Below are 20,191 nucleotides of genomic sequence, written 5' to 3'. Positions count from 1 at the left end.
ATTTAAATAGATGAACATATTGGTTCAATGGACTGAGGGAGAAGAAAAAGGCCACATAAGAGAGGAGCATCTGCAGCAACAGTACGACACCATGGGGAAGGAGCTAGTGCAGCAGCAGTATGGCACCATGGGTGAGGAGTTTGTGCAGCAGGAGCAGTAGCATGGCGCCATGGAGGAGAAGAACTTGGAGCAGCAGCAGCTTGGCGCCATGAAGGAGGAGAAGAACTTGGAGCAGCAGCATCTTGGTGCCATGGAGGAGGAGAAGAACGTGGAGCAGCAGCAGCTTGGCGCCATGGAGGAGAAGAACGTGGAGCAGCATCAGCTTGCCGCAATGAAGGAGGAGAAGAATGTGGAGCAGCAGCGGCAGCAACATGGCGCCATGGGAGAGAAGGTATACTCCATGGATAACAAGGTTTTAGAACTCCCATACGTCCCTATACATGAGTTGGATGTTGCCTTTAGTGTTGAGGTAGTGCCGGATGATGTCCCTCTTGTGAACCCTGATGCGGAGACGCAAGACACTCGAGAGTTGCTCCTCTTCGGAATATGGAAGAAGAAGGTTGGCACCATGAATGTGGGAGTGCAGGTTGGTGGCGGCGACCTGCTTCCTCCATCCTCTCCGCCACGACCTGCTCCATCCTCTCCAGCTTCCTCTATTTGCGGTGGATTGTTGAGATCAAAGATGGCCATTGACGGGAGGAGGAAGATGAATGGGAGAGGTTGCAACCATCTGGCCTATTTGTACACATATTTTACAGCTTCACGCCGTCGATCTAAAACGAAAAATTACACCTAAACCTGGCGCCGGGACGAAGAAGATACGCGGGAGGAAGATTTGGGCTGGAATTTTTGGCCAAAGCTGGCGCTGGGAGGAAGAAGATGAGCAGGAAGCAGGAGTTGGGAGGAAATAGGATGGGCGCTGAAGATGCATGCAACGTTGATTAGTATTGCATGCCATTAAAGTATGTGGGCCTGCAAGGGGAGATCAGTGGATGCCGTATTAAGTAGCCATCAAAGTATGTGGGCTTAGAGTAGAAAATTCACAGCTCCAGTTGCTTCTCCACGCCCAATCTACAGCCACCTAGCTCGCCATGCACTGTCTAAAGTGCCCTATACACTGGTAGGAGTAGTACCCCTGTCCTAAAAAGTGAGCCTAGTCTACAATAAAGCATGTAGTTGATGTGACATGCAAGAAAGATGAGTGGAGGAGATACGCGTTGTGGGCGCAATGAGTTGGAATAAATCCAACCCGGTCGAGACGGCCAAGAGGGTTGGCTGGAGGAGGAAGGACAAGGCAGAAAAATAAGCTGCCAATGTCCCTACGGAGAGTGAGGCCCCATGTTGAAAAATGCATGCAACATGCCACCCTCTTGCTAGGGTATCACGAGACTAGGCCTGGGCATATAAACCGAGGAAGCGAACACCGAACCAAAGCCGAAACCGAAAAAAATCGAATTTTTGGTTTTTGTTGTTTGTGAGATTAAAAACGGTTTTTGCTTCCAGTAACCGAACTCGTATCAGTCGGTTTGATATTATGCTGGTAACCGAAAGAAAAAACCGATGTACTCCAAGTTCCAGAACGCGAATACACGTGAGAAGTTCCTGTACGTGCCTCATATTCGTGTGTCACCTACCTCTCATAACCATGCGTAGGAGTGGCCCATGCGCGTGTCTCGGTGAACCAACGGTGCAAGGGCTGTTTGTCTCACGTGCAACAGAGAGCCTTTAGTGGCAGGCCTGGGCCGGTCATTAAGGACAGTAAAACTGTACCTAATTCTGTCTTCTCAGTGATTAGACGTTTCTGACCATTGTATTTCGCTAATTAGGAGTTTTTGGCCGTTAGATTATGTCCTTTCTAAAGCTGATCTGCGCAGTCTTTTTTATTTAGCCCGTCTGTCCTGTGGGCTGCTGCTCCAGGGACCAAAACGAAGGCCACGGTTTTGAATTTTGAATTAATAGATTGATTTTTCCAGTTCTTTTAAGTTCACAGCAAAGAACAAATATGTATGTCATTAAAGGGACCATGGCATTACTACACTCCATCTAGGAAACGTCATTATTACCCATCTTTAGAAATGTTGGATTAACCCTCACTATTATAGGAGAAAACCTTCACTGCACGATCTCGATTATATCAGTCAGCGAAAAACATGTAATCATGAAATGCGGATTAGCAATATGTGCTTGTCATCAAAACATCAGGAGAAGTATACAAAAAGAAAGAAAAAACAGTTCCATGGTTTTGAATTTTGAATTAATAGGTTGATTTTTCCAGTTCTTTTAAGTTCACAACAAAGAACAAATATGTATGTCATCAAAGGGACCATGACATTACTGCATTCCATCTAGGAAACGTCATTATTACCCATCTTTAGAAATGCTAGACTAACCCTCACTCTTATAGGAGAAAACCTTCACTGCATGATCTTGATTATATCAGTATGAGTCTTGTCCAACGAAATGCTGCATTTGTGTGACCTTGTAAGATTAGAAGGGTAGTAATTGATAATGTTATTTCACAAAATAAGAGACATAATTAAGTTTATTGTCTGAATGTTGAACACTAAAAAGATGAGACAACAAAAGATATTTATTTTACTTTATAACTTGAAACACCACAAAGGGAAACATCTCACGATAGTTTCTAAAACACATAAAAATGCTATTTGTTGTACTGCTCTCCTAAAAAGAACTTTGTGTAAGCATTTACATGTTCTACTTTAGCAGATTAGTGTAGAAGTATTTTTCTAAATAATGTAGAAACATAATCCACTATGCATCATATGTCGCAGAAGGGGTATGTGTGCAGTTCAACAACATTGTGCTATTACTTGGTCATATATGTTATAAGTGAATTGTGCACAATGTTATAATCGAAGTTGGTCCTCTTGGAACCCACATGACCAAACAAAAATGCAGGGTAATAATACATTTGCCTTCAGCATTGGACATCAAGTTTTATCATCGCCTAGCTCCATGGCTTAATTCATAGCGAAGTTGAACCCCACAACGACCAGACGCATCTGTGGTGCCCCCTACTTTTAGTTTTGAATCCAGTAGCATATTGCATCTACACTAATTAAATCCATAAGTTTCCAGAAGGTATAAGGTTGAGATTGATATATATTCTGGATTTCTGGCTAACTACACACTGTTATTATGGCATCCACATTTTTCTTGTGAAAAGTAGCAGTGTACACGAAAATAAGCTAGCTTATCCCTATCAGAGTTATATTATTCCACGTCTAACCTGAAGGCAAGTACTTACCTGAGATAATCGATTGAACCCCTTTTTCGTAGTTGATAGCAAGGTAGTTTTTCATTGTTAAGTAATACACACACGTATTTGAGTTGATAGTCTTCTAGCTCATCAGCCTCTTCACATTGACCAGAGATCATCAATTGTTCCACAAAAATTCAACACTCCAAAAACCGAAATGTTAAGTTATCTAAGAACACTTTTAGATGAATATCACTCTGAAATTCATAGGACACATAAAGTTAAATAGTTTTACCTCGAAAGAAGAGCTTCCTGGTTGGCTCCATTTAGTATAATGGTTCATGCTCGAGGACTTGTTACATGACTCAATCAAGATCTTCTCCACAACCAAATTCAGTTTCGTTGCTAACTTTGCATTGTATGCACGGCTACTTTTTTTCCTTGTGGTTAAGTGCCTGACCTACTAAAGAGCCACAACTTGTATTAACTGAAGAGCTAAACTGAAAGTGGAAGAAGGGAAGGTCTAAATTTAAAGTGGAAGAACGGAAGGTGTACCTGGAAGTAACTAAAGACATGAATTTTGAGATGTGAAACAGTGTAGTGTCCAATGTAAATCCCACGGAAATTCTGAAATAACAAGAGAATGCCAAAGTATCAAGTATTTGGCACTCACTAACAATAATACCTTTTGGATAGATAATTAGAAAACAAAGAAAGACCTAATTATAATTCTGTAAGCAGTGCTAATCTTTTACCTTGTGTTTCCTCTAGATTCTTAACCATAAGTAGGAACTGATCCGTTTGTGCTCCCAAGTTTCATCTACTCCTGATTGTTCCATATAGCAGTCAGAGGTAATAATGAATGGCGGGAGGATGCCGATGACATGGATAGATCAGCACAAGATGGAGGTTGAAATAATGATGGGGACCTGCAGAGGGATAGATGAGTACTCCTTGGCAGCGTGCCGATGTGGTCTAAGGGCGGATGGGCAGCGTCCGTTTTTTATAATAGTTGCGTCTGGGATCCAGCCGACCGCCGGGCGAGCTGACATGACGTCTACGATGTTGCTGCTCGTCATGAGGGGTGCTACACTTCACCTCCTGGTCTTCACGCACTCCTCCATTTGCCCTACATCGCGGCGGCGCACATATGTCGCGAGGGGAGAAGGATCGAGGGGGAGCCAGATCCGTGGATCGCCAGCGGTCGCCACCGCTGCCATCGCAAGAGGAGAAGGATCGACGGAAGCCAGATGCGTGGTTCGCCAGTTGACGCCACCGCTGCCATCTGAGGGGTGAAGGATCAATGGGACCTGATGTGTGGATCGCAAGTGGACGCCGCCGCTCCCATCAATCACCCCCCCTCTCTCTGACCTAGTGCGAGACTGGGAGTGGTCAGAGTTAGCGGCGAGGGGCGAGGTGCGCGAAAGCGATTAGGACATTAGGGTAGAATCATTACCGCTCGTTTCAGATCGGACGTTAACCAGTAACAATGAACGAGAGGCATCCGATTCTGCCCTCGGAATAGCAGGCCAAGGACAACCGGCCCAGGGCCCCAGGCGCAGCCCGCACTGCCGGGAATGATGCATCGGACGACCAACAACGAGAGTGAAGCGAGATCCAACGGTCAAAAACAATGGATGCGTGAGAGAGCTCGGATTAGGTGCGGTTTTACTGTCCTTAAAGAGACATGGTGTGGAGTGTAGGTGCGCTCAAACCTACACGCTATACTAGCAGGTAATTGAGCATTCGGTTAAAATCGATAACCAAACCGAATAAGTCGGTTAACCAAAATTTCGGTTAGCTGCAAATCATTGACAGTTTTGGTTTTGTGTTTGCTAATCGAATTTGAAAATAAACCGAATGGTAAAAACCGATTTTTCGGTTTCTACCGAACGCCCAGGCTACACGAGACGGCCCTTCTCGCCACCGCCGCTCGCGCACCCAGGCTACCGGAGTCATCGCGCATGTCAACATCGTCGTTGATATAGATGTAACTTCCAGAACACGACCCGTCAATGTCCCGCTTCTTCGTGTCACCTCGGGATGGCAAGCCAGAAATGGGTGACTCTGTGCCAGGCATCCATGTGGTGCCTCCTCTTGATCTTAATGCCACATCGCCGGTCTTCTAGTCCATCGGGACGCAAAAGAAGTGCCCACAAGCAATCTCCACATGCAACTTTCCCGACGCCCATGACTTTTTGATATAAGATGACCCTGATGTCGGACTACCCAATGTATTCCAAGGGTGTCATGAAGGAGATGACCAATGGGGATGGCCAAGGGTATGATGTCGGCGAGGCTCAAGGCCAAGCCACCCACGACCAAGACAATCAAGGCCAAGACACTCAAGACCAAGACACCCAAGGTTAGGAGGGAGTTGACATCGAAGGAGGTCCATTGCTTAGGGAAGAGCTACACGATCAAGCCCCGTCACAAAGGGAGGAGGCAAAGCATGAGGGGAGGCATACCCGAAGGATGAGGACTAGTTGCTTTGTGATGCTTGAATGACAATTCGACGAGATCTTAAAACCGACACTGAGCAAAAAGGAATAACATTTTGGAAGAGGGTTCATCATTACTTCCATGAGCACAGGAAGTCTAATCCCTACAAGTTTGAGAGTGGCCATGGGGATTTTTCACTTCTAAAGAGGTGGAGCTTCATCCAATTAGTCGACCCATGAGTGCCATTGGTGTGAAAAGACATTGTATGTTTCCTCTCCTTGTCCATATCAGTATATATCATCCTCCTATGCGCATGAAATGTATCTTGTTGATTTCATATCTATATGTAGGTGTTTCAAGCTTTGGGCACCTTCAAGTTTCAACATGGAGGTTGGCTATTCACCTTGAACCATTGTTGGACGAAAATCATGAGTGCTCAAAGTTTAAGGAGCAATATGCGGCCCAAAAAAGGTGGAGGTGTTCACACACAAACACGTCCCCCGTGTATCTGCAACATTGAGCGTGATGCACTACAACTCACGTCGAAGGAGACCCGTCCGAAAGCCCGGTACGAAAGCAATCCGATGGGTGCTTTTCCGGACCCGAAACCCCACATGCCCGGGAGGGGCCCCGTCAGGGCGCGCGGTGGCTATGGGCTGCCCTAGGTCATCCGGACCGCCCCTAGGGACTCGTGTATTTCTTCCCTCCAAACGAAGAACGAACGAAGAACGCGAAGAAGATACAAGGGTAGGAGATAAAAGTAGATGAACACGAAAAATAGTAGATAGATTGGTTCAATTGTGTGTTGTTTTAATCGGCCATCACCTCTAATATAGATATAAGATACGACTGGACTTCCCATACAAGCAAAGGATTCATCTAGGCTTTCCTTACAAGAAAATTACACCAAATCACGTCCTAGAGTCCCAATTCTAGTCTAACTCGTATTCAGCCCAAATTTGGCCCAAACTCATGTCTTGCTCCTTGCGCGAGACACAGATTCAGCATACAACCTCCGATTGAGACGATTTATATATCAAAATCGACCAACTCAATGATACGAACAATTATTCTGTTTATCACTTTTCTAAATAAGGCCATCTTGAATACTCCACGAGGTTATCTTTAACTTCCAATCAGATTCGTTCATGTAGTTGACTAGGTTGTCCGAGTTTTGTAGAGATTTTACCGGCCGTATATTATCTTCAAATGATGATGACAAAAAAGCAAAGTTGACCGTTTCGACGATAGACACAACTTTCACGTAGAACACTTTTCCATACAAGGTCATCCAGATAGTCGTTTGAGCCCGTCTTTAGCTCGTGACCGTGCAAGCAATCGGTGGCGCTACCTATCAAACATGTGTTTGATTGGGTGCGCCACTTTTGGCCTCGCGATACGGTAACACTTTGATGACTCTAAATTTTGCATACAAACTAGGATTGAGATGATTTTTATATGAAAATCGAGTGTTTCGACGAGACAAAGATAATCCGCGTTGATTATTTTCCACGTGAGGCTGTCTTGTGGGTTCAATTGGCCAAACAGTAATCTCAATATGAAATATCATCACTTTGAACACAGTTCGGCCTTCAAGATGAGATTGGGCAGTGATGGCCCAAACTTCTAAGATGTTCATGTCAAAACCACAGAACTTTTTCATGTAGATCACTTCTTCATTTGAATCTATCTTAATTAGGTTTTCTTCCGTGTCAAAATAGGATGTCAACACATGCCCCCCTACCTTTCAGCCAAGCTCGTGTGCCAAAAAATAACTTACACCATGTTTGTTATTAGGACGATGTCAACACATTATCACCCAATCATATGCTTAGGGCGGTAATCTCATATTGGTCGTAGGTTTAGACTGGCTACCACCTGGGTAGGGCCCCTTTAGATATTTTTGTCTTGATAACACAAGCGCCTCCGTGAATGCATCCCGTGGTGCAACTTGTGTGACATCTCAATTCGGATCAAGTATTAGTAAAACTGAGCATCAGTTTTCAGGTATGAGATAAACCGTGAAGAATGCCATCAGCCTGATGCCAGCTTCGCCAACACGATGCACCCTCAGGGCGATGTGGAAAATATCGGCCATGTGTTCTCATCTTAAAGGACATGGAGAACCCATCCACCAAAGCGTGAACAGTTGAAATAAATCAGATGTTTTGGCTCAGGATAAATTAAAGAGCATCGGCTTTGATGGTACGGTTGAAGAACATGGATGACACAACGCATGGAGTCTCCTATAGTGAGATGAAAATTGCTGGGTTCACCTGTCGACTTCCTTCTTGTCACCCTTTATACCTGCCGGTTTTGCAAGAGAAGCTGGTGCACCCTTCTTGACTTGAGAGTTTCGCTTGGGGATCCATGCCATGTTCCTCTTCTCCAACTCTCCGGCTCTTAGCCGCTTCAGCTGCCACACTTGCCAATGTGATAAGCCGAGTGGGCATCCCGGCTGTGATCTTATTTTATACACTTGTAGTTTTTTCATAACTTTTGGCACTTTCGTATTGACCTCCCATACTCGACGACTCGGTCCTTGAAAGTTACACGCTTCACTTTCTCTCCCTTTGTAGGCAACATCAACTCAGCTGGCTTTTGGTTACTTGGAGTTGGATTTGAAGCATCATCCTTGCGGCCATCTCTTTTCACTTGGTAGACCTTCTTGACCACCTCCTTCCTCCTCCATGAGCTCCTGGCCTACCCATGATTGAGTCGGTTTTTGACATATGGTTGCCAGCTTGATTCTCTTGGAGCTGCATAAACTTGGCGAGGTGAATTAGCATAAGACTGATGGTGTGCTTGTGAATTATAAATGTCCCATGATTGATATGAATATAAGCCGACATGGGAAGACATGGATGACCATGGCACTGGTGACCCAAAATAAGTTCATGGAGTCAGCGTGTTTAGCTTCTTGTTTCGCCAATCCTGATCTTCAGATTTACACCATGGGGGTGACTTCAATGTTTTAGGTTCACTTGGCTGATAAGCACTCTACGCCTCACTTATCTTCTGATGCTTTTCCAATAAACACGTGAAAGTGACTTTCAACTTTTTACCTTTGTGCTTACCATGGCCCTTGCTTTGTTTGGTCTTGCGTGCATTGGTCTTTGGATTTTCTTGTTGACCCCCATTGCTAGAGGTCTCCGATGTAGCTTTGATGGAATTTGTGTCTTCAGGATTGCCGACTTGAATAATTTCTTTACGCGACAAATTGGCCCCATCATCTTTAGCGTGCACCGGTCGTCTTGGAGGAGCCAGCTTGCAGCCGGGTCAATACATGACCGTCGTCAAGATTACTGATAGTCGGTTGGCCATCAACTAGTATTCCAACACTTCCCAATCGTCCTTCAACGACTGATTGTGTGTCTTGATGAAGCACATTGTGGTCTCTCATTTTCTGCTCGAACGAATTGGGCATTCGCTCTTGTCTTGACGGCTCAATATGGTGATATTCTATGATAATTGGATTAGTCGGCGATGCATCGACAATGTGATCACCTACGCCCAAACTGATGGGACACTGTTCATCCCTTAGCTGATATTGGGATATTGTATTTGAAATTAATAAACCGAGTGGTGTCGGGTTAACATCATCCAACTCGACTATACATCGTCTTTTGTCCTCTTTCTCCGATTTCCTGAATTGGCAATCTTGAAGGACTTTGAACCTAACTTTATGTTTGTGCAACCAAAGTAGTTACAAAATGTATATCTCATCTCAGACCAAATATTAGCGAGGCATGAAACAATCAAAGTTGTCCATATGAAAATAAAGCTTAGCCGATATGACGGTGACAACTTTGGTTAGAACAGATTGCCACTGTTAGCCCCTATGAATGGTACCACATGTTGAATGGCATAATTAGTGACAAGATTATTCCTAGAAAACAAATTACTTATCTCGACCGGTCTTTCAACATTAATTAGAATTGTACTGGAAGATGCATCAGTAGTATAATTTTGACTGAATCAAAAGACAAATAAATTGTTGGTTAGGCAAACCTCTTCGAAGACGTTGTGAGAATGTGAAGTCGGCACAACAGGTACAATACTTTAATCGATCTCTGGATAACTCTCCAACGTTTCGACTAGCTCTTCTAGATCTTGTGTCGCGTCACTTGGACACTCCTTGTTAACCAAACATTGTTCAGCTTTACTTTCTGGCTCTTGATGTTCATCATTAACCAAATCTTGTTCAGTCATATCCTCTTGTTCGTGATGCTCATCATGTTTGGCACGAAATTCATCGGGCAGCATGTAAGCTCCGTTACATCCAGAAAAATCGAGCACGACCAATTTGTTGCATTTTTCGTTCCTTTGCTCGGTGGAAAATGCATCTTCTGTTTTGGTATACTCAGAAAAGACTAACTCAATATTAGCTCGCAATGCACTCTGATGGCTCGGTGCACTCGGCCTTAACTGGCTCGATGCAATGGATATTGTCACTATGCATTCGGCCTAAACCGTCTTAGTGCTTGATCCAGCTTCAATCGAGTCCACCATTGGTTTGGATTTAAATGAACCATTTGACTTGGTTGTACACGACTTAGTCACATTTACTCCAACGGTATTAGCCAAGCAAATCTTCTTTTGCTGATTTTCTTGTGAAGCTTCTTTCTTATTTTGCCTTAACATCATAGAAGGGACAACATGATTTCTGTATGGAAGAAGGAACTTGACATATCCTTGCAAATCTTCCTCTTCACGCTTCTTCTTAAGAGCTTCATAAGCATGTCGATATTTTGCTGGTAACTCCTCAAGAGTCGGTGTGGTAAAATTGTTGGTGCTACACCCTGCAAGCTTTGGCTTGGCCTTGTTCATATGAGCCATATGTTTTTCTTTAAGTTCAGCCTTGCTTGGGTCGGCATGCCCCCCAATGCTTTTAGGATCTTTCGGCAATGAATTGATGTTGCCAAAATTTTGTAATTGTACAGGGTGTGTATGACATGCTACAATGATAGATAGGGACATAGGCATTGTTGTTGAATATTTTCTCTCGACAATTTGATCAACTGGGAAAACTTCATCTTCTTTCAAAATCCTAACTCTTATTGCCTCATAATCAGGAACCAACCCCTTATCATGTTGCTCAAGAAAAAGTGCGCTAATCTTTCTATTTTAGGCTAAACATTTTAATGCACCCAGAGCCACCTCATTCCCTGCAATATTAGACACAAATGTTCCTATAGAATCTCCATTCACTCAACCATAACCATGAAGATCAGTCGAGTCATGAATATTTTTAGTTGCACATGTCGTTGAACAATTAATCTCATGAGGTCAAGTATATGATGATTGGGGATAACCTACCAAATAGCTAACGGAAGCATGGCCGATTCTCCCATCCATCGACATGTTTCGGGATGAACCCGCATATTGCGAGCCGTCTGCCGATGGATAAAACTTTGAGACACACTCATGTACACGCGGTGTCCTATATTGATCACTCAAACTCATCGTGTTATTCACTGGCATGATGAAAGGTGTTGCCCATGCACGAAAGTTCGGATCCAAAAGTTGCATGTCGCGATTATGTAAATTCCAAGCTTCTCTAAGGCAATAACTAGTCGGCCTTTGCTCGTTAGGGCTAGCCAACATGACATGTCCATTGAAAGATCTAGCAAAACCAACGTGATGGTTGTTTGCATCTACGTAAGGGAATTGATGATACATGTTACCTCATAGATTGCACCCGCTTGATGACGCTTTTCTCGTAGCAATTACATGTTGGAGACCATCCAAAGCTTCGACCCCAGCGGACTTGCCAAAAAGTGTGTTCGCACATGAACACGTCATTGTGTACCTCCAAAGCTTTTGCAGACCCGAAACCCCACACGCATGAGAGGGACCTTGTCAGGGCGCGCGAGGGCTATGGGCTTCCCTAGGTCGGCCTGACCGCCCCTAGGGCCTCGTGGATTGCTGCCCTCCAAACGAAGAACGAGAAGAAGATACAAGGGTAGGGGATAAAAGTAGACGAACACGAAAAATAGTACACTACTAGGGAAAAGCTTATAGGTAGAATTTTAGTAGTAGCTCCGGTTGTAAGCCCGACGCTACTACTAATTAATAGTAGCGTGGGAGGGGACAAGCGCTACACGTATCCTGTTAGCAGTAGCGCCTGTTGTCAAACATGCGCTACTGCTAATCGGTCCGACCATGACATGCAGGGGTGACCTATAGTAGTAGCGTTCGTCGGGAAGAAACGCTACTACTAAAGCCATAGCAGTAGCGCCCTTTTCTGACCCGTGCTACTGCTAAGAAGGGTGTGGACTTATCGCCTTCGCCCGCACACGCCCCTCACTCACTTCCTCTCCCCCTCCTTACTTCTTCTCTCTCCACTCTACGTTGCCGCAGCCGTCGGTGCCCTCAACGTGACCCCGCTCCGCGCACTCCGCTCACTCCCTCCCTCCCCCTCCTCACTCCCTCCCTCTCCACTCCGCGCTGCCGCCGCCCTTCACTCTCTCACCCTCCTCACTCCCTCCCTCTACACTCTGCGCTGCTGCCGCCCCTCACTCTCTCCCTCTCCCCTTCCTCCCTCCCTCCCTCTCCACTCTACGTTGCCGTTGCTGGTACCCTCAACGCAACCCCACTCCACGCACGCCCCTCACTCCCTCCCTCTCCACTCCCTTGCGCCGCCGCAGGTCCTCCCAATGCGACCTCGGCGACCTCGACCCCGGCCCCGTCCCCGACACCGACCCCGTCCTCTGCTTCTCCTCCGGCCGTCTCCTCCACGCGCCGGCCATCTCCTTCTCTGGTGAGACATCCCCATGCCTCCTCTGCCCGTTTGATTTCTAGTGTTTGGGTGGATTGCTAGTGTTCTTGCTAGGACATTGCTAGGGTTATTGCTAGGGTTCGTCAGCATAATTAGGTCTTCAAGTTATCTGTGGAGAACATACGCTCCATGGTCTAGAGATGTCTGAATCCATGCAAACAAATTTCAGTGGATACACCATAAGCTTGATTATATAATCAGAAACAAAGTTACTTGCTATTATTGCTCACTCAACACAAGACCAAATGATCTGATTTGTCTTACTTCTGCAGAGTTGATGCTCCATTGCGTTACCTTATTGCTCTAGAATCTTTCATGGAGTATTGCATGCTTGTAGAAATTGGCTTCTGTTTCAGTGTGTACTCGTTTTGACAAGCTATAGTATTGGGTTTCTGCAAAGGAGACACGCTACAATATTGAGTGAATAAATTATGAAATACTAGACACGTTCTGTTATCAACTACCATAATTTTATGGTGCCTCAATTTAGAAATATATGCTCTGGTCTTGTGATTATCCGTAATAAAGCAGTTACTAAATCTACCTGAAACCTTTCAGGGGAAATTTATGAGCATGCAGTTATTTTGAGTGTGAAAATGGAAGATCAAGATGCATTTGAAAGGGACTTCTGCTAGCTCAATCCGTATTACATGGACACATGGTTAGTTCCTTTTTTTTACCACTTTGCAGTTGTTTTCTCTGCCTATGCATTGTGTAGGATATCATTTAATACGTGTATTATTCCCTGTTCTCTCTTATGTTTCATTGGGTTTAACTCATTTAGCAACTCATTCCCCAACAATTATGGGCCAGCCTCTCGTTGTTACTATTGATTCATGTGCATCAGCTAAAAAGAAAGACCCTACTAGATTTGGACGAGGACGTGAAGTAATAAGTTTTTTTACTTTCCCGATGGCGCGGGGGTGATCGATGCAGACTAACACAACCCGATGGGTGTCTTGCTCTTCTACCACTCGGAGGCGGACTTCGTCGTGAAGACCGGAGACTGTATTGCATAGATGATCATCCAGGTGATTGCGATGCGAGAGGTCGCCAAGGTGGAGGACCTCGACGCCACCGTCCAACGGGAGGGAGGGTTCGGATCCACCGACATTTGAACTCCAAGCCTTGGTAGATACATCTAGAGTAGTGGTCCGGTTGTTTGTGTCTGATGTTAAATGGGATGTTGTAATATCTTTGAGTTGAGATGTTGAAGTTCAATGTTGCATCCATGAACGCTGCAACTGCTAAGATGGTTCTGTGACCTTAATTTATTTTGCATTGGACGTGTGTTGATTTCCATCCATGAATAATGTATTTGATTTTTTTTTAAATTTGTAATTAGTTAGCTGTAGCGTGGGGAACAAATGAAGCACTACTAGTACTTAGGATAAGAGTAGCGTAGGTGTGGAATAGTGGTAGCATGGGTGGCATCGCGCTACTACTAACTTTTTAGCTGTAGCGCGGGGTAAAAAAGTGCTACTGTTAAAATTTAGTTGTAGCGCCGTAGTAGTAGCGTGGTGTCCCGTGCTACAGGTATGCAAAAAATCACGCTACTGGTAGTGTTTTTCCTACTAGTGGTAGAGAGATTGGTTCGATCGTGTGTTGTTCAATTGGCCATCACTTCCAATATATATAAGAGGCGGCTAGACTTCACATACAAGCAAAGGATTCATCTAGTCTTTCCTTACAAGAAAATTACACCAAATCACATCCTAGAGTCCTACTTCTAGTGTAACTCGGATTCATCCCGAATATGGCCAAAACTCCTGTCTTGCTCCTTGTGCGGGCCACAGAATGTGCATACGACCTCCAATTGATCACTTTTCCAAATAAGGCCATCTTGAATACTCCACGAGGCCATCTTTAAATTCCAGTCAGATTTACTCTTCTAGTTGACTAGGATGTCAGAATTTTGTAGAGATTTTACCAGCCATATATTATCTTCAAATGACAAGGACACCAAAAGCAAAGTTGACCATTTTGACGATACACACGACTTTCATGTAGAACGCTTTTTCATACAAGGTAATCCCGATAGTCGTTTGAGCCCGTCTTTAGCTTGTGTCCCGACAAGCAATCGATTGCGCTACCTATCAGACATGTGTGTGATTGAGCGCACCATTTTTTGCCTTGTGATAGGGTCACACTCCGATGCTCTAAATTTTGCATACGAACTTGGATTGAGATGATTTTTTACTTCATGATCGATCGTTTCGACGAGACGAAGACAATCCGTGTTGATTTTTTTCCATATGAGGCTGTCTTGTGGGCTTAATCGGCCAAACAGTACTCTGAAAATGAAATCTCAGCATTTTGAGCACAATTTCGGCCTTCAAGATGAGATCGAACAATGATGGCCCAAACTTATAAGATGTTTATGTCAACACCACGAAACTTTTTCATGTCGATCACTTCTTCATTTGAATCCATCTTTATAAGGGTTCTTTTTCGTGGCAAAATCTCGTGTCAACAGGAGGGACCTCACTTGTCATTGACCCAAGTGAAAGTGAGAAGAGGCCAAAGGGGAAGGCCAATTTCAAGGTGGGTGCAAAGCGTGATGCTTCAATACTCGCCTTGCAAGAAACTTTGAAGAGGTTCATGACCCCAAAGGATGTCTCAGTTAAAAAGAGAGAGAGGGGTAAGAGAGGAAACAACAAAATAAAGAGGAGGCAATGAAGACCTTCTTTGATGTAAAAAAAAGCTCGAGATTAATGAGGCCAATGCCCGATAGATCCAAGAAGGTAGAGCTCGCGCTAATCTCTAAGGAACTAGAGATCATGGGGGCGACTTGAGCAAGATGTCCCAAGAAAAAGGTTTGGTTCGAGAAGAAGCAAAAGTCAGTGCTCGAGCGAGATGTGTGATCATCTTATGTTTGTTCGTTTTGCATAACTATGGTGAGATGCGATTATTTTGACGCGATGTTATATGTCAGCATGACATACGTTACTATGCAACAATTTATAGCTATCTACTTGCTATGCATGATAATGAAAATATATTTGTGTGGAAAACCGATGGAGGCAGACTATATGGGTCGGTCAGTTTTTTTTGAACGGGGAAGGCTAGTATGGCCTTTATATTTCATAAGAAAGGAGTGTTACATCGTTTGCTAATACATCGACAAGGAAACCCGGGGGTTCCTCAAACCACTTAATAGTTCGAGTGGTTACAACATTTCTAGCAAGAGTATCAGCTACCATATTGGCCTCCCTAGGGCAGAATTGAAATTGGATGAAACTAAAATTCTTAGCCAGGAAAGCACATTCTTCATATATTGCAGCAGCTGGTCCAAGTGAGTTTCCTCCGTCGCACATAGTGTCCACCACCTCCATGCAATCACACTCAACCACAAGTTGTTCCAGCCCCAATTCATTCGCCAATAGAAGCCCATCTCTCAGACCTCTAGCTTCCGTCGATCCTGCATCCTCAGCAAAGGGGATGTCGCTGCACAGAGCCACCATGAAGGTGCCTGTATCGTCGCGTACAACTGCCCCTGAACTTCCTGTCCCGGCGTCGGTATTGAAGCAGGCATCAACATTGAGTTTGTAGAGGCCAGCACCAGGTGGATTCCAACCGTGACGGAGGAAACTCAGCATTTTTCCCCCGGCCCGGGAGAAGTTTTTAGCTAGGGCTGATATCGCATGTGCTGATCTGGGTGGTTCATATACTTTGTCACCATTATTAAATTGCCTTATCTCCCACCACACGTACCAAACAACAGTAGCGATGAGTTCCCCCCTACCAACATCAGCTATGTGCGAGTGGATATTACTCTTGGACAGCAACAAGTCTTGTAGTATTGCACGCCCATCCCTTTCCATCGTGCATACTTCCTGGATAAGACTAGACAGCCCCAGGATTCGCCAGATTTCCAACACACGCGGGCACTGGAACATCACATGTTTGATACTTTCACAATCTGATGTGCATAAGGGATATTGCGAGCTGGTTCTGATATGACGGTTCGCCAGGACACCATAGCAAGGTATTGCGCGCAACAAGGTTCTCCAAGCATGGATTTTGACCTTCGCCGGGATCCTTAACTTCCAAAGGGTTTTCCAGATAGGGTTAATACCTGAGGTTTGATGGTTGCTTGTCCTCCTCAACTTTCGCCCATGTTGGAATTCCCATTCTTCATGATAAGCCGATTTAACAGAGAATACACCGCGTCTGTCCGGGTGCCAAGAAACAAAATCTGTCATCATCCCAAGTGCCAGTGGTACGTTTAGTATGCGTTCGGCATCAATTGGCCAAAAAAGCTATCTTATAAGATCCTCATCCCAAACTCTATTCTCCTCATCAATAAGTTCGGATACTCTAGTAAGCACAATATTATTCCTGGGCGTGTGGAGCCGCTTGTTCGGGCTACTAGGGATCCAAGGATCATTCCAAAGGTTTATTGATGTTCCATCACCTAGTCTCAAAATGATGCCCTTTTTAAAAGTTTGGAGACCACTCCATATACTCTGCCAGGTATACGAGCTCCCCTTCTTAAGCGAGCAGTTCAATAGGTCACCATCGGGGAAGTATTTGGCTCTAAGTACTTGGGCACATAGAGAATCCGGTTCACTCAGTAGTCTCCACGACTGTTTTGCCAGGAGGGCAAGGTTGAAGCAGTGTATATCGCGAAACCCCATCCCTCCTTGCTCCTTGGGCACACACATCTTCCACCACACGAACCAGTGCATGTGTTTCTTATGATCATCATCACCCCACCTGTATTTGGACATCGTAGAGGTAATGTCGTTGCATATTTCCTTCGGTAGTTTGTAGACAGACATGGCATAAGAAGGGATAGCTTGGATCACAGCTTTGAGTAGGATCTCCCTTCCTCCTACCGATAGAAGCTTCTCTTTCCAGCCTCTAATTCTGCTTAAAACCCTCTCCACCAGGTGTTGGAAGCAATCGGAACGATCCACCCCCACAATGGGTGGGAGTCTGAGATACTTTTCTGAGACCGCCTCGGCCATGATGTTTAGTGTAACGCACACATCAGCTCGGACCTGAACAGGAGTGCATGGGCTAAAGAAGATCGCCGACTTGGCCTCACTTACCATTTGTCCCGACGTTGCACAGTAGTCCTGGAGAGCTTGATGGAGACTCGTAGCATTTGCCTGATCTGCTTTCATCAAGATGAGGGAATCGTCTGCGAAGAGGAGGTGTGATACCGGTGGAGCCGACCGACACACCCTCACCCCGGATATATTGCCTGCTAGCTCCTCATGCGATAATATAGATGAGAGTCCTTCTGCGCATAACAAGAACAAATAGGGGGACAGAGGATCCCCTTGCCGTAGTCCCCGAGACGGGATAAAGTATTCCGATAGTTCATTGTTGATGCGCACCTGGTAGTGCACCGAAGATACGCATTCCATAACAAGATCCACCCAATCCTGTGAGAAGCCCAATCTGATCATCATGCATTCGAGGAACTGCCATTCTACATAGTCATAAGCCTTGTGCATATCTAGCTTGACCGCACAGGTGCCATATCCAGACATCTTCTTCTTGATAGCGTGGTATGATTCAAAGGCCACCAGAAAGTTGTCGGTGATCAACCTTCCCGGGACAAAGGCGCTCTGGTTAGGGGATATTATGTCAGTCAGCAGAAACTTTAGCCTCCGAGCAAGAACCTTTGAGCTGATTTTATATAGAACGTTGCAGAGGCTGATCGGTCTAAATTGGGTTATACTCTCAGGGTTCTCTACCGTTGGGATCAGCACAATAGTTGTGTTATTCCACCCAGTTGGAATCTTCTTGTTCTGAATAGCTTGTAGTACTTCATCCACCAGGTCCTCTCCAATGATGTGCCAAAAGCGTTTGTAGAAGATCGCATGAAGACCGTCCGGCCCAGGTGCTTTTAGATCTCCAATACTATAGAGAGCTTTCTTCACCTCCTCTCTCGTATAGGGTTTAGTCAACTCAGCGTTCATCTCCATGGTTAAACGAGGTGCAACTTTTTGGAATAGGGCTTTGTCAATCTCCTGCACCTCCGATGTAAACAAGGATGAGAAGTAGTCCGTAACATGGGTTTGCAAGTCCTGTGGATTCTCTATCCAAACACCATTATTTCCCCTCAACTTCTTGATTAGGTTGCGCCGCTTCCTGCCATTCGCAGCGCGGTGAAAGAACTGTGTATTTTGGTCCCCTTTCGACAGCCAGTCCGCTCTGCCGCGCTGAAGCCAGTACAATTCCTCCTGCTCGAGGAGTTTCTCGATTTGAATATGTAATTCCTGTTGCTTTACTGCAGCCTCATCAGATAATGGCCCTGAGAGGACGTCATTTAGCTCCTACTGTAATCCCCGGAGTCTCCTTCTCGGACCCTTGAGAACCTCCTTATCCCACCGATGTAGGTCGGCGTGGACCTTAGCAAAAGTCGTGGCTAGGGGCGCAATTCCTTCCCCCCTCCTTCTTTCCCAAGCTTCCTGAACAATGGTTTCGACGCTCTCCTCAGCTAGCCAGCGGGCTTCGAATTTCCGAGGACCTATCGATCTTTGCTGGAGCAGGCCCAAAGAGTGTTCAGTATCTATAAGGATAGGGCGGTGATCCGACTTATCAAACTCCTCATTGGACACTCCAAAGTCCGGGAACAAATCAGCCCAAGAGGCATTCCCTACAGCCCTATCAAGTTGCTCACGGATGTTCCCCCTTCGCGAGGTGAATCTGTCGCCAGAGAATCCCAGGTCATCGAGCCCGCAATGAGTCAGCGCATCGCTAAAACCCCGTAGGCAACGGATCGGTCTGATCGCTCCCCCTCCTTTTCATAGCCGTGGAGGATTTCGTTGAAGTCCCCCGCCAACAACCATGGTAAATCAATCATCGCATGTAGTTGTCTCATATAATCCCATGACAGGTGCTTCCTCTCTCCACTAGGTTCACCGTAAAACCCAGTAATTCGCCAACCCTCTGCCTCATGTTCTTTTATCCTTATATCAATGAAGTTGGGCTGCATAACCATCGAGGTGACACCCAAACTCCTATGCCACAGCATCACCAATCCACCACTACGTCCGTCACTTTCAGACACAGCCATGGAGTCAAAGCCTAGTCGTCTCATCAACTTTTCTGCCTTAGCTTTGTTCAGATGTGCTTCAGATAGAAAAACCACATCCGATTTAGTCCGCCCTTGGATCCCCAAGAGCGCACGAACTGCCGCTGGTTTGCGCAACCCACGACAGTTCCAACACAAGATTTTCATTGCGTCCGGTCGAGCTCCTTCTCAGAGCTCGCCGATATCTGATGACTAGCATCCATAGTAGCTTTACTACCAGTTCTGGACCTTTTCGAATCTTGAGATGAGGCATCCTCTTCGTCCCTCTCCTCCCCATTACTGTCATGGTCAAGAAGCTCCATTTGATCTTTCCCAGCAATCGATGGTCCGCCCAACGCAAGTCTCTCCCTGCTAGAGGCCATCGGATCATCATAAGTGAGTCTCTTCCGCGATCTGTCCCCTTCCACCATAGTTCCACCATTGGCCTTTAGAGGGCTACTAGCATCATCTTTTAAATCAGCATCCGATGCTGAGTCCCCATCGCTTCTGCCCTGGGGATTAGGTTGGTGCATCCCCTTAGTACCTTGGCGTGGGAGTTGGGCCTGTGATCCTGGGCTAGGTGCAAGAATCCAGTCCCCCCAAGCCATAGAGGTCTTGTCATGCTTCCCATTGCCATGCTCCAAGTAAGTATGTCCCATATGGCCACACACATAACAGAAAACCGGCATCTTCTCATACAGGATCGAGTAATATA

This window comes from Hordeum vulgare, chromosome 5H, assembly GCF_904849725.1.
Source record: "Hordeum vulgare subsp. vulgare chromosome 5H, MorexV3_pseudomolecules_assembly, whole genome shotgun sequence".
Taxonomy (NCBI): Eukaryota; Viridiplantae; Streptophyta; class Magnoliopsida; order Poales; family Poaceae; genus Hordeum; species Hordeum vulgare.
The sequence above is the reverse complement of the archived record's forward strand: the minus strand, read 5'-3'. Positions refer to the sequence as shown.